Source organism: Aulonocara stuartgranti (genome assembly GCF_965226115.1).
Source record: "Aulonocara stuartgranti genome assembly, chromosome: 4".
Classification (NCBI taxonomy): domain Eukaryota; kingdom Metazoa; phylum Chordata; class Actinopteri; order Cichliformes; family Cichlidae; genus Aulonocara; species Aulonocara stuartgranti.
The window spans coordinates 33,162,887-33,175,030 of record NC_138942.1 but is presented as its reverse complement, the minus strand read 5'-3'; the positions used below and the strand labels follow the sequence as shown (position 1 = coordinate 33,175,030).

Genomic DNA, 12,144 nt, shown 5'->3' with positions numbered 1-12,144 from the left:
TTTATGTTTCTCTGGTGAAATTCTGTATGGTCCCGACAACAGTTTTATGTTAATGTACAATCCTTCATATGTTTTATGTGTGTGGGGCGCCAGAAGTGTTCGCCCAGGGCACCAAACAGTATCGGACCGTCACTGGTTCTGCTGATGAATAAAGTTGGATGTGTAATTTCCTTCCCCGCCACTAGGAGGCGAGTACGTACGGAAGAGGATTAGGGCCACAGGAAAAAAAAAAAAAAGAATTCTGACTTTAATCTCAGAATTCTGACTTTATTCTCAGAATTCTGACTTTTTTCTCAGAATTCTAACTTTAATCACAGAATTCTGAGAATAAAGTCAGAATTCTGACTTTTTTCTCAGAATTCTGACTTTATTCTCAGAATTCTGACTTTTTTCTCAGAATTCTGACTTTAATCTCAGAATTCTGACTTTTTTCTCAGAATTCTGACTTTATTCTCAGAATTCTGAGATTAAAGTCAGAATTCTGACTTTAATCTCAGAATTTTGAGGTGGGCACCTGCAGGCTTCCAGCTTCGGTGACAGCGATGTGTCCAGTTTGGCAGGTGGAGAACTAATTCACTAAATATGGTGGATATAAGTGACTTTTTGCGTGGCCGAGGGGTCCCCGAAGATGCTATTTTATTAATGGAAGAGCAGAAGGTGAGTAACAAAAAAGAGAAATAGTTTGGTGTCTCCTATTTTTACAGGAAAACAGTTACGGTACAGTTACGGTTAGCTGTTAGCATGCTTGTTAGCTTATAATGTTATATAGGAATGAACGTGTTTCACGATGTTACAGTATACTAGGTGAATTGACGTTTTAACTGTTGTTGATCGCAGGATCATCCCAGATGGGTTCGTTGCATTTTATTTTATTGTTCTACTATTTCAGAGTTTTTCAAGGCAGTTAAGCGGAGCTGTGTTACAGATGCTAGCCGCCTGCCAATATCACTGATATATTTGATGTGTACAAGTAAGTTACACTTAGTACAGCGGAGGAGAGAAGCTGTAATGAATGTTTATGCGGATATTTCACTCAGAAAAATGGGTGGCGTTCATACACAGCCACCGACACAGCCCCGGTTGTTGTTCTGACGGTGGCCGACTGACGATCCCCTCACAACATGTTAGCTAACACAAACTAATGTAGTGCATGTAACTGTGTATACGTTAGTGGTACAGTGTCGGAAGAAATGAGCAAACTGTTTATAATGTCAGAATGACATCATCTTTCTCCTATATATAAAAGTGCTGGCTGAGGAGCGCTGCCGGGTTGAACTTTGACCTCGGAGTGACGTGACGTTTGTTCGCACAACCAATAGAAGTGCAGAAAGTCGCAAATCAGGCATATTGTTCGCATAAACACAAAAATAAATAACGAAATAATCCCGATATTGTGCCAAAGACTGATTTACAATGTTACTTTGTGTTCTATGTGTAATACCTTTGCTTAAATGACTAAATGGACTGTGTATTTATGACTCTGCGTTATAGTCTTACATACATAAGTAACATTCATATGTACAGATAAAAATGTACAGAGCTATGTACACAAGCGTGTACACAAAAGTCTACTGCTGATCGAGCTGCTCAGTGGTCGTACAGTCTCATGCAGAGAGCGTGGAGGTGTTGTCCATGGTGGATGTTAGCTTAGACAACATCCTCTCCTCCCCAGTCTGCTCAGTGGACTTTAGCAGACCGCTAAAGCTGGCCCTCCCGACCAGTTTGTTAAGTTTCCCCCTGTCCCTCTCTGCCATTCCACCACTCCAGCAGACCACAACATAAAAGACAGCAGACGCCACCACAGTGTCGTAGAACATCCTTAGAAGACGTACTACCTACATCATAACCAATCAAGTCCCGCTTTTTTTTAAATACAGAAGAGGATTTATTATTTACTGAAAGGCTATGCCTTAGTTTGCTTCTTTCATTATTGTGTTTCGCCCTGCATAAAATAGATAGCTTTTCTGATAACTACAGTCAATACTCTCCTACTGGCATTAGCGGTGACCTAAGAGGCTTAACTGTAATATTGCTTTGCAGCATAAATGTTGCAGAAAATGACTGTCTTTTCTTTCTTCCTGTGTGCAGATTGACTGTGACGTCATAGCGCTGATGGATGACGCAACTTTGGCAAACTACATTCCCTCGTACGGAGACCGAATTGCCGTCTTCAATTTCTGCAAAAGCAAGCAACCACTGTCAAAAAGAAAACTAGGACTTCTGCAAAAAGTTCACCTCTCAAAGTGAGAGAAACAGTGGCTGACATGTCAGATTTGGATGACTTAATACGACTGTATTTCAGACTTTCTTTCAGTAACAAAGAAATACTTTAAATTTTAGCACATAGTCATCAGACAATTATAAGTGTTCGAACTCTAAAGAGAATTTGTAAAAGACTTGGGCTTTTTAGAAGGAAGAATCAATCAAACTTGGAGGAAGTGCTAGCCTTTGTCCAACAAGAGATCATGACAAATGGACAGATGCAAGGTTATCGTTGGCTACATCTACGTGCAATTCAACATGGATTTGTGGTGTCACAAGATACTGTAAGATGCATAATCAAATTGCTTGACCCTCAAGGTGTGGAACTGAGACGAGCTCGACGGTTGAGAAGACGACAGTACAGCTGCAGAGGGCCAAATGCTCTCTGGCACATGGATGGCTATGACAAGTTGAAACCATATGGTATTGCTATCAGTGGCTGCATAGATGGTTTTAGCCGCTATGTTTTATGGATGGAGGCTTATACTACAAACAGTGACCCTAAATTGATTGCAAGTTATTTTCTGAAAACAGTTTCATGCATCAGTGGATGTCCAGAAAGGTTACGTGCTGACCGAGGTACCGAAAATGGTTGTGTCGAACAAATGCAGATGTTTTTACGGAGAAACCACACAGACAGTTTTGCAGGTGAGAAAAGTTTCCTTTACGGAAGAAGTACGGCCAACCAACGTATAGAAGGATGGTGGGCTACCCTACGCAAACAGAGTGCACAATTTTGGATGAACTTATTTCAAACTTTTCAGGATGATGGCCACTTCACAGGGGATTTTTTGGACAAAAGTCTTATCCAATTCTGCTTTCTCAATCTTATTCAGGTAAAAGCATGTGCTCATGCTATGTAATGTCTTAGCTGCATAAATAGAAAATATAAATATGGTTAGAACATTTTTTTTTCTTTAAATTAAATATGAATTTTATTTCCATTTTAATATGTCTTGATGCATGCTCAATCAGCCAGGTAAGGAATGTTTTTTGACAGAACATTTCTCACACTGAAAACGCTACATCCAGATGAACAGAATCAACTTTTTGGGATTCCATTTTAATACTTTGATGGAATTGTATTCATGTTATCAGTGGAAGTAACTGCACCTTTCTCAGCACAGGTGCATGGAGCATTTTTTTTTTATTGCCACATGGTTTAAATTACTATGGAGTCTGTTACCTAGTGGTCCTTTGGGCACGGTTTCAGAAAGCAATCCTATCATTTGGTTAATTCTCTATTGAAAATTTATTGTAGAATCATTGCACACTGAGTATAAAGTGTTGGGCTATCTATTCAACAGCAGAATCATGCAGCACCATTCTGTGTCCATGTGCTGTTTAGTGAAAGTGCTCTTTTGTTGTTGCTGCTTGGTTTTACATTAATTAGAGGTCAGTTTCTATGTCTGTTGATTAATGAGTTAATAAGCCTCAACTTTGGCTAAATCTACTGGTACATGGTCTGTTTCATATACCGGTACTTATATTGTGTTGTTTTTCATGTAGGATGAACTTGATGAAGTTGTGAACACATGGAACTCGCACAAATCCGGCCAAGTGGTAGTGCAGCATCGGGTCGACCAGTAGTAATGTGCTCATTTCCAGAGCTGCACAGTGCTGAGGATAGACTGAAGCCTATTTCTATGGAGGATATCACTTTGTGTATGGGAAGAGCTGTAGCCCAAAAGGTCAACACCCCTGTGATGAAACAGTCTTTGAACTGTGTTGTCTGCTTATGGTAGAAAATGAATGGGATGCCCCAGGAGATCCACTTGGTGCTGCGATCTGTATATTAGGTTAAGAGAAGAAATACTGCAAAGTATTTAAGGAACTTCAGTGTGTAAATGTACAAATAAATACAAAATATTTCTCTTTAATCCTCATAACGTGATTTGATAGTAGGTGCCATGTCTTACAGGTACCTTTTATGCAGGTATTTCTGCACTGCATTAAATGAAAAATGTTTTTCTACATTCACACTACCATTAAACAGAAATGTTTATATATTACTTGAAAAAGCTGAATATTGTGATATTATCAATCAGTTATGAAACACATGTCAATCCTTTTAAAAGGCCATACATTAAACTGCATTTACAAATGTTATATTTTTGATTGAATCATAAGTGGTGTAAACCTGCCTACCAGTAAATTGCAATATAAATTTTTGTGTTTTGTTGCCAGACATGTGCATAGTATATAAAATATAAACTGACCAGCTCCCTGCTCATTGTTTTCTGTATCAACCTTTACTCTTAATATTCATGGCTGGAAACCCAGGCACCAGCATATGATATGCTAAGTGCCCGGGTTATCTGTGGTATGTTTCAGCAAACCATAGTAGCATTAACAATTCTAGGTCTTGACAACAGCATGTTTCTATAAACGTATCATTGTTAATATTTAAAGTCGTTATGCCTTTTGGGGAGCTTTTAGTGCAATTATATTAAAGCAAAGCTATTATAATCATTTACCCATATGAAGGTCCATCACTTAATTATTAATGTATTTCACTTCTGTTAGTTGTAAGATATTTTAGCTGGTTTTTCATGTAAAATGACCATGAATCATTGCTATACTGATTCAGTGTTAGCTGTTGTATACAAGGCTCCTTCATGATATGAATCCTAAAATTATAAGAAACATACCAAAAATATTTTGACTTTTATTTGTAGTATCCCAGCAACAATGCAACAAAACAGTTCCTGCAAGTGGAACCAAGTTATTGTCCCATTAAGTGCAACATGTTTTACATTTATATTTGTGTATCTTTATGAAATATTTGAAATTAAAAATAAATGGTATTCTTCCATGTTACTGAGCTCATGTGTGGCAGTCTCTTGAATTCTGGCATGTTCAAATAGATATGGAGTTTGATGAACATATTCAAAACAACAATACAAATGTACTGTGTACAGTAACATTTTATTGGAAAAAGTTTACAAGAAACCTGTTCTTTCCAATGCCAATAACATGGCTAAAACTCATAACCGTATAAGCTGCCCTGTAACAAGAATGACTCAACTTTTAAACAAACTTATAGATCTCATATAGTCTTGTTATGCATCAGTATACATCAGTGACTTACTGTAAAGACCATGAACACTGGCTATTGTGGTATCACATATTCCTTCAGTGTCATCTATGGTATAGAAATAAAAACAAGTGTGAATGACTGAGAACATACATGCATACAAATAAAAATGCATAATTTCTGGCAGTAACAAGACATTTTTTCAGGTGTTAAGATTAATACTATATCTGAGAACATGACAATTTGGCATTACAAAAGGATGCCTGAATAATCACAGTACTTGACCACTGCACTGAAGTGTACAGTGTTTATTTATGATCTCAGTAATCAATAACCATCTTCAAAACAGACTGAATCCTTTAAGCAGCTTGAATCAATTTGATGGATGAATAACAGGTATGCTTAGGAACAATATGGCATTAAGAAAATACTGGAATTTTAAAAAATATTTTCACCAACTTTATATGGAACCTTTGTAATCAACAACAAATGCCAAACTTTGATACCTTAACCTACCTTAACTAAAAATTGCATATACTGTAAAGCAAAATGTTTTCAGACATGACAAATGCTAAAGTATAAAATTGTACTTATTCCTTTTACAATACAGTGTTGCATAACAGCATTACTTTTACGTTATAACTATGTTCAGTTTTAGCCCTGACCTAATAAGAAAATACCATCTGAATGAATTAGTCTTTCTACTAATTACTTACAAAAGTATTTGACTGTGCTGAGCTCTCACACCACACATGGTGCATTAAAGAACGTTTAAGAGCAGTTTAATTATAGTTTATAGATCTTAAGTAATCTTTCTTCATGCTTTTGCTGAAGGTTTCTGTCTTACAGCTGGAAGCTTGGATTTGGTGAGACAGCTCTGGATATGGTAGTAAACAGTGTACCTGTTCGTTTTGTTTTGTGACTGTATTATGTAAAACTCAAAATGATAAAAGAAAATGAAATATTAGCCAAAACTAGACTTCTAACAGAGATGAGAAACTTCTCTCTAATTAAAAAAAGTATACTGTATAAGTTCAAAATACATAAAAATACATATTCCTAACATCTCTTTACAGTTATGCTCTAGTGTGCATGAGCAGTTCAAATGTAGCGCATTGCTGTGAGAGTCTAAACAATGTCCATCACCCAGACATTACTTTCAAGAACTGCATTAAATTCAGAACCAAAATCTGGGAAGTTTTCATAGCTGTTAGCTAGCTGCAGAACATTCCCACACGTGCGTCCGACTGGTCTTCTTGTAAACTCTGTCATATCTTGAAATTCCACATAAATACTGTTTGTTACTATAAGGTCAGATCCGGTGCAGAAACGCATAAATTTCTGAAGTTTAATGTTATCCAGCTCTCTGATGAATCTTTTGAGATGATTTTTCACTTCTTTTTGTTGTGGAGTCAAATCCACAGCAAATTTCAGCAGCTGGCACACTTTTTTTGAAGTTGGTTGCAGTTCAGAGAATAACTTGGTCAGTCCCTCCGGACTGAGGGAGATATGGGGGTCGATGATTTCCCGCCAGCAGTCAATAACAAACATTGGTTTTTGGACAAGCTCTTTGTGTGCTATTTCATCAAGGATTGTAGGAAGAGTCTCAGCAGTGATTCTTTTTCTACAGCCATAACTGTCAAGAACTTCCACAAGATCATCCAAGTCAACTGCAGAGAAATCTTTTACTGCTTCCATCAAAACATCACATTCTTGGCTGCTGACAAACTGTAGAAAGTGTGCTTTAAGATCACTGTAAACACCACTGAAAAGCACTTGTTCCATAAAAGGGATTGCAAGTTTATTTGGAAAATACTGACATTCTTGGTAACCTTTCAGGAGTATTCGCCCAACTGCCTTCCATTTTTCAGCAGGAAAATCATGGCGAATGAATGGCACTTTAACGGTTGCACCTAGGGTGCATCGCTCATAAAATTCATGCCAGAAGCATGTGAGTACATCTCTTAGTATTCCTGATCCAGTGCCTGGTTCTTCTGTGTTGTCTGGAAGTATGCGCTTCACATTCAGTGTTTTGGTCAAAATCTCCTCATCAGAGAAAGCAGTAATCATGTCATGTAAAGTGTCAGTATGACGTATGGTGATTGTTATTATGTTCTCTGAATTAGGTGGACTGAGGGGTACAAGAAAACCCTCATAGACTAATGTGTCTTCTGTATCTTCTTCAGCATCAAAAATTGGACCAAAAGTAATTTCTGGATCATCTAAAATTTCTGAACCAGCGATGACTTCATCAAAATTACCCCTGACTTCCCCCACTTGCAATGGATTAATATCACTGCCACTGCTTTCTGAGACAAACACCACTTCAGATGTCTCGCTGGCATCTTCTTCAGGATCTTTTGGTTTTGTTGCAATGTAGAAGCGTAACATTGTCAGTCTCGCTCAAACTCAAAATCTGTTTCACATCCCTTAGGAGATATGCCATTAGGAAAAAAAAGTTTCTTTCCTTCCTGAAGATATCTTTTAATCCAGCATCAGTGGCCATTTGAATTTTTCTAGTGCCACCTCCCTGCTTCGCTCTCACCTGTTTGGCTATTTTTCCATCACAATGTATCCATCCTATCTCAACATTGCGTGTTGCTTTTTGCTTCTTTGTCTGTCTTATTTCTGCATCTGTATGTGAAGTGTTCTCCTTTGGACTTTCTTTTCTGGTTTTCATTTTCTCACGAAGTTTTTGCAGAAGTCCTAGTTTTCTTTTTGACAGTGGTTGCTTGCTTTTGCAGAAATTGAAGACGGCAATTCGGTCTCCGTACGAGGGAATGTAGTTTGCCAAAGTTGCGTCATCCATCAGCGCTATGACATCACAGTCAATCTGCACACAGGAAGAAAGAAAAGACAGTCATTTTCTGCAACATTTATGCTGCAAAGCAATATTACAGTTAAGCCTCTTAGGCCTCGTTAATGCCAGTAGGAGAGTATTGACTGTAGTTATCAGAAAAGCTATCTATTTTATGCAGGGCGAAACACAATAATGAAAGAGCAAACTAAGGCATAGCCTTTCAGTAAATAATAAATCCTCTTCTGTATTTAAAAAAAAAAGCGGGACTTGATTGGTTATGATGTAGGTAGTACGTCTTCTAAGGATGTTCTACGACACTGTGGTGGCGTCTGCTGTCTTTTATGTTGTGGTCTGCTGGAGTGGTGGAATGGCAGAGAGGGACAGGGGGAAACTTAACAAACTGGTCGGGAGGGCCAGCTTTAGCGGTCTGCTAAAGTCCACTGAGCAGACTGGGGGAGGAGAGGATGTTGTCTAAGCTAACATCCACCATGGACAACACCTCCACGCTCTCTGCATGAGACTGTACGACCACTGAGCAGCTCGATCAGCAGTAGACTTTTGTGTACACGCTTGTGTACATAGCTCTGTACATTTTTATCTGTACATATGAATGTTACTTATGTATGTAAGACTATAACGCAGAATGAATAAATACACAGTCCATTTAGTCATTTAAGCAAAAGGTATTACACATAGAACACAAAGTAACATTGTAAATCAGTCTTTGGCACAATATCGGGATTATTTCGTTATTTATTTTTGTGTTTATGCGGACAATATGCCTGATTTGCGACTTTCTGCACTTCTATTGGTTGTGCGAACAAACGTCACGTCACTCCGAGGTCAAACTTGAACCCGGCAGCGCTCCTCAGCCAGCACTTTTATATATAGGAGAAAGATGATGTCATTCTGACATTATAAACAGTTTGCTCATTTCTTCCGACACTGTACCACTAACGTATACACAGTTACATGCACTACATTAGTTTGTGTTAGCTAACATGTTGTGAGGGGATCGTCAGTCGGCCACCGTCAGAACAACAACCGGGGCTGTGTCGGTGGCTGTGTATGAACGCCACCCATTTTTCTGAGTGAAATATCCGCATAAACATTCATTACAGCTTCTCTCCTCCGCTGTACTAAGTGTAACTTACTTGTACACATCAAATATATCAGTGATATTGGCAGGCGGCTAGCATCTGTAACACAGCTCCGCTTAACTGCCTTGAAAAACTCTGAAATAGTAGAACAATAAAATAAAATGCAACGAACCCATCTGGGATGATCCTGCGATCAACAACAGTTAAAACGTCAATTCACCTAGTATACTGTAACATCGTGAAACACGTTCATTCCTATATAACATTATAAGCTAACAAGCATGCTAACAGCTAACTGTAACTGTACCGTAACTGTTTTCCTGTAAAAATAGGAGACACCAAACTATTTCTCTTTTTTGTTACTCACCTTCTGCTCTTCCATTAATAAAATAGCATCTTCGGGGACCCCTCGGCCACGCAAAAAGTCACTTATATCCACCATATTTAGTGAATTAGTTCTCCACCTGCCAAACTGGACACATCGCTGTCACCGAAGCTGGAAGCCTGCAGGTGCCCACCTCAAAATTCTGAGATTAAAGTCAGAATTCTGAGATTAAAGTCAGAATTCTGAGAAAAAAGTCAGAATTCTGAGAAAAAAGTCAGAATTCTGAGATTAAAGTCAGAATTCTGAGAAAAAAGTCAGAATTCTGAGATTAAAGTCAGAATTCTGAGAAAAAAGTCAGAATTCTGAGATTAAAGTCAGAATTCTGAGATTAAAGTCAGAATTCTTTTTTTTTTTTCCCAGTGGCCCTAATCCTCTTCCGTAAGTACGCCTTGAGATGACTTTCTGTTAGTCAACATTTCCTGTTGTGAAAGCCGTTACTCACGAGGCAACTGCCAAGTTAGCTGAAAGATCCCGGTAAGAAAAGCTAAAATAAAAGTTAAATTCACAATTTATCTTCACATACTAGTAGTTAATAGATGGCTATTTATTAGGATCTGAAATCTGTGAGATACAGCCGTGGGAAGCTGCGTCAGCCGGGCGAGCTATCTCACCACGAGCTCCGGTAAGGGATGCTACATGAATGTTAGCACCATAAAGACATGTAGTTGACTGCTGTTAATATATTTTCTGCTTTAAAAAACAAAACCAGTCGGAGTTGTGATATTTATGTTTAAAGAACTGTAACATCACTGATGTGCAGATGTTTAATTTTAAGTGCTAAAGAATATATTAAAATGTGCCCAGCTAACCGCTAGTATTAAGCTACTGCTTAGCGATTTCTGTGTATCTCTGTGTGTTCTAACATTACTGTGATTCATTTGAGTTTGTTAGCTTTCCAAAACTTTGTGCTTAAATGCACCCTTTTAGTTTTGTTGACTTAGAAGTCAATTCATTTCATTTCAGGTCAATTCAAAGATGCAAAACGTTCATAAAATGTGATTATAAAATGTGAGGGATCTCATTACTCTTTTGAAGTATTAATGTTTTAAGAAGTTGATATATTTTTCTGAGAAATAATTCAAGTTGAAATATCTTAAAAAGAAGAACAGTTAGAAGGAAGCTGTTAAAAGGATAAATATGGGAGAGTGAATCTTACAAGTTTATTTATTTTAAAAGGGTAAATATAAGATAAATATATCTGGGATGATCAGGAAGAGGAGTACAGAAGTCTGGTGAGGAACTTTGTCGCATGGAGTCACACAAACCACCTGCAACTCAACACCTCAAAGACTAAGGAACTGGTTGTGGACTTCGGGAGGTCCAGAGAAGGTCCACTGCCGGTTCAGATAGAGGGGGAGGAGGTGGAGGTGGTCAACAAGTACAAGTACCTCGGGCTGTGGGTGGACAATAAACTGGACTGGTCATGCAACACAGAGCACCTGTATAAAAAAGCCCAAAGCCGACTGTACTTCCTCAGGAGGCTGAGGTCTTTTAACATCTGCAGGAAGCTCCTGAGGATGTTTTACCAGTCGGTGGTTGCTGGAGTACTTTTCTATGCTGTGGTGTGCTGGGGGAGCACAGCAAAGAGGGACTCATCCAGGCTGGAGAAACTGATCAGGAAGGCTAGCTCTGTGGTCGGCATGAAGCTGGACACTCTGGTGACAGTGGCAGAGAAAAGGACATTAAAGAAACTGATGGACATTATGAACAATGCTGGGCATCCTCTGCACACAGCCATAAACAATCAGAAGAGTCTGTTCAGTGACAGGTTGCTTCTCCCCAAGACAAGAACTAACAGACTTAAAAACTCCTTTGTCCCACACGCCATCAAACTGTTTAACTCCTCTCTGGAGGGGAGAGGGAGGGGAAACAGGAGGACAAAGGAGGGGGGAACAACTAAGCTGTAGTGCCTCTTCACCTCACTGTACAATACCTTGTGCAATACTTTTTTGTAAATAGTCAACAGTGCAATAGACTCAATACTTGAAATGTGCAATTCACTTGTATTTTTATTTTTTATTCCTATTTATTCTATTTATCCCCTTTGTATATTTTATTTATATTTGTCTCTGTATTTATATATGTGTGTGTGTGTGTGTGTGTGTGTGTGTATATATATATATATATATATAACAATTCTGTAACTGTAACTTCGGTCGTTGCTGTGCTTTTTGGAAGTCGAATTTCCCAGAGGACCCACCCGAGGGATTAATAAAGTTCTATCTTATCTTATCTTATCTTATCTTATAAGGTATATTTTCTGTTGCGCTAAAACCTTGTGTGATGTAACTCAAGTTATTTCATGATGGTTGAGACATTGTATAACTAAAATAATTTGTTATACTTGAGCAATACCTGACTGAAAGATGAGTAATGGAAGAAGCATAGATAAAATAGCAATGTATGCACTCCGAACTGTGTGCATAGATTGGTTTTTGACCAGGACTGGATCATTCGAGATCTGAACCCTGTGGGTTCAGTGGCCAGCCAATCCCAAGAGAGTGACTGTAGACGGACCAGAGTACGGTGTGGCTAGCCGTGGGATCCATCTTCAGCGAAC

At 38.5% G+C, this 12,144-nt stretch overlaps 1 long non-coding RNA gene across 1 annotated transcript; it reads left to right on the top strand.

The window, feature by feature from the left end:
* The first annotated feature begins 381 nt into the window (after positions 1 to 381).
* On the top strand, positions 382 to 3,813 carry LOC309704484. The gene is made up of 3 exons (XR_014276267.1): positions 382 to 657; positions 2,089 to 3,098; positions 3,772 to 3,813. It is a non-coding gene; the product is annotated as an uncharacterized lncRNA (long non-coding RNA).
* The last annotated feature ends 8,331 nt before the right edge of the window (positions 3,814 to 12,144 follow it).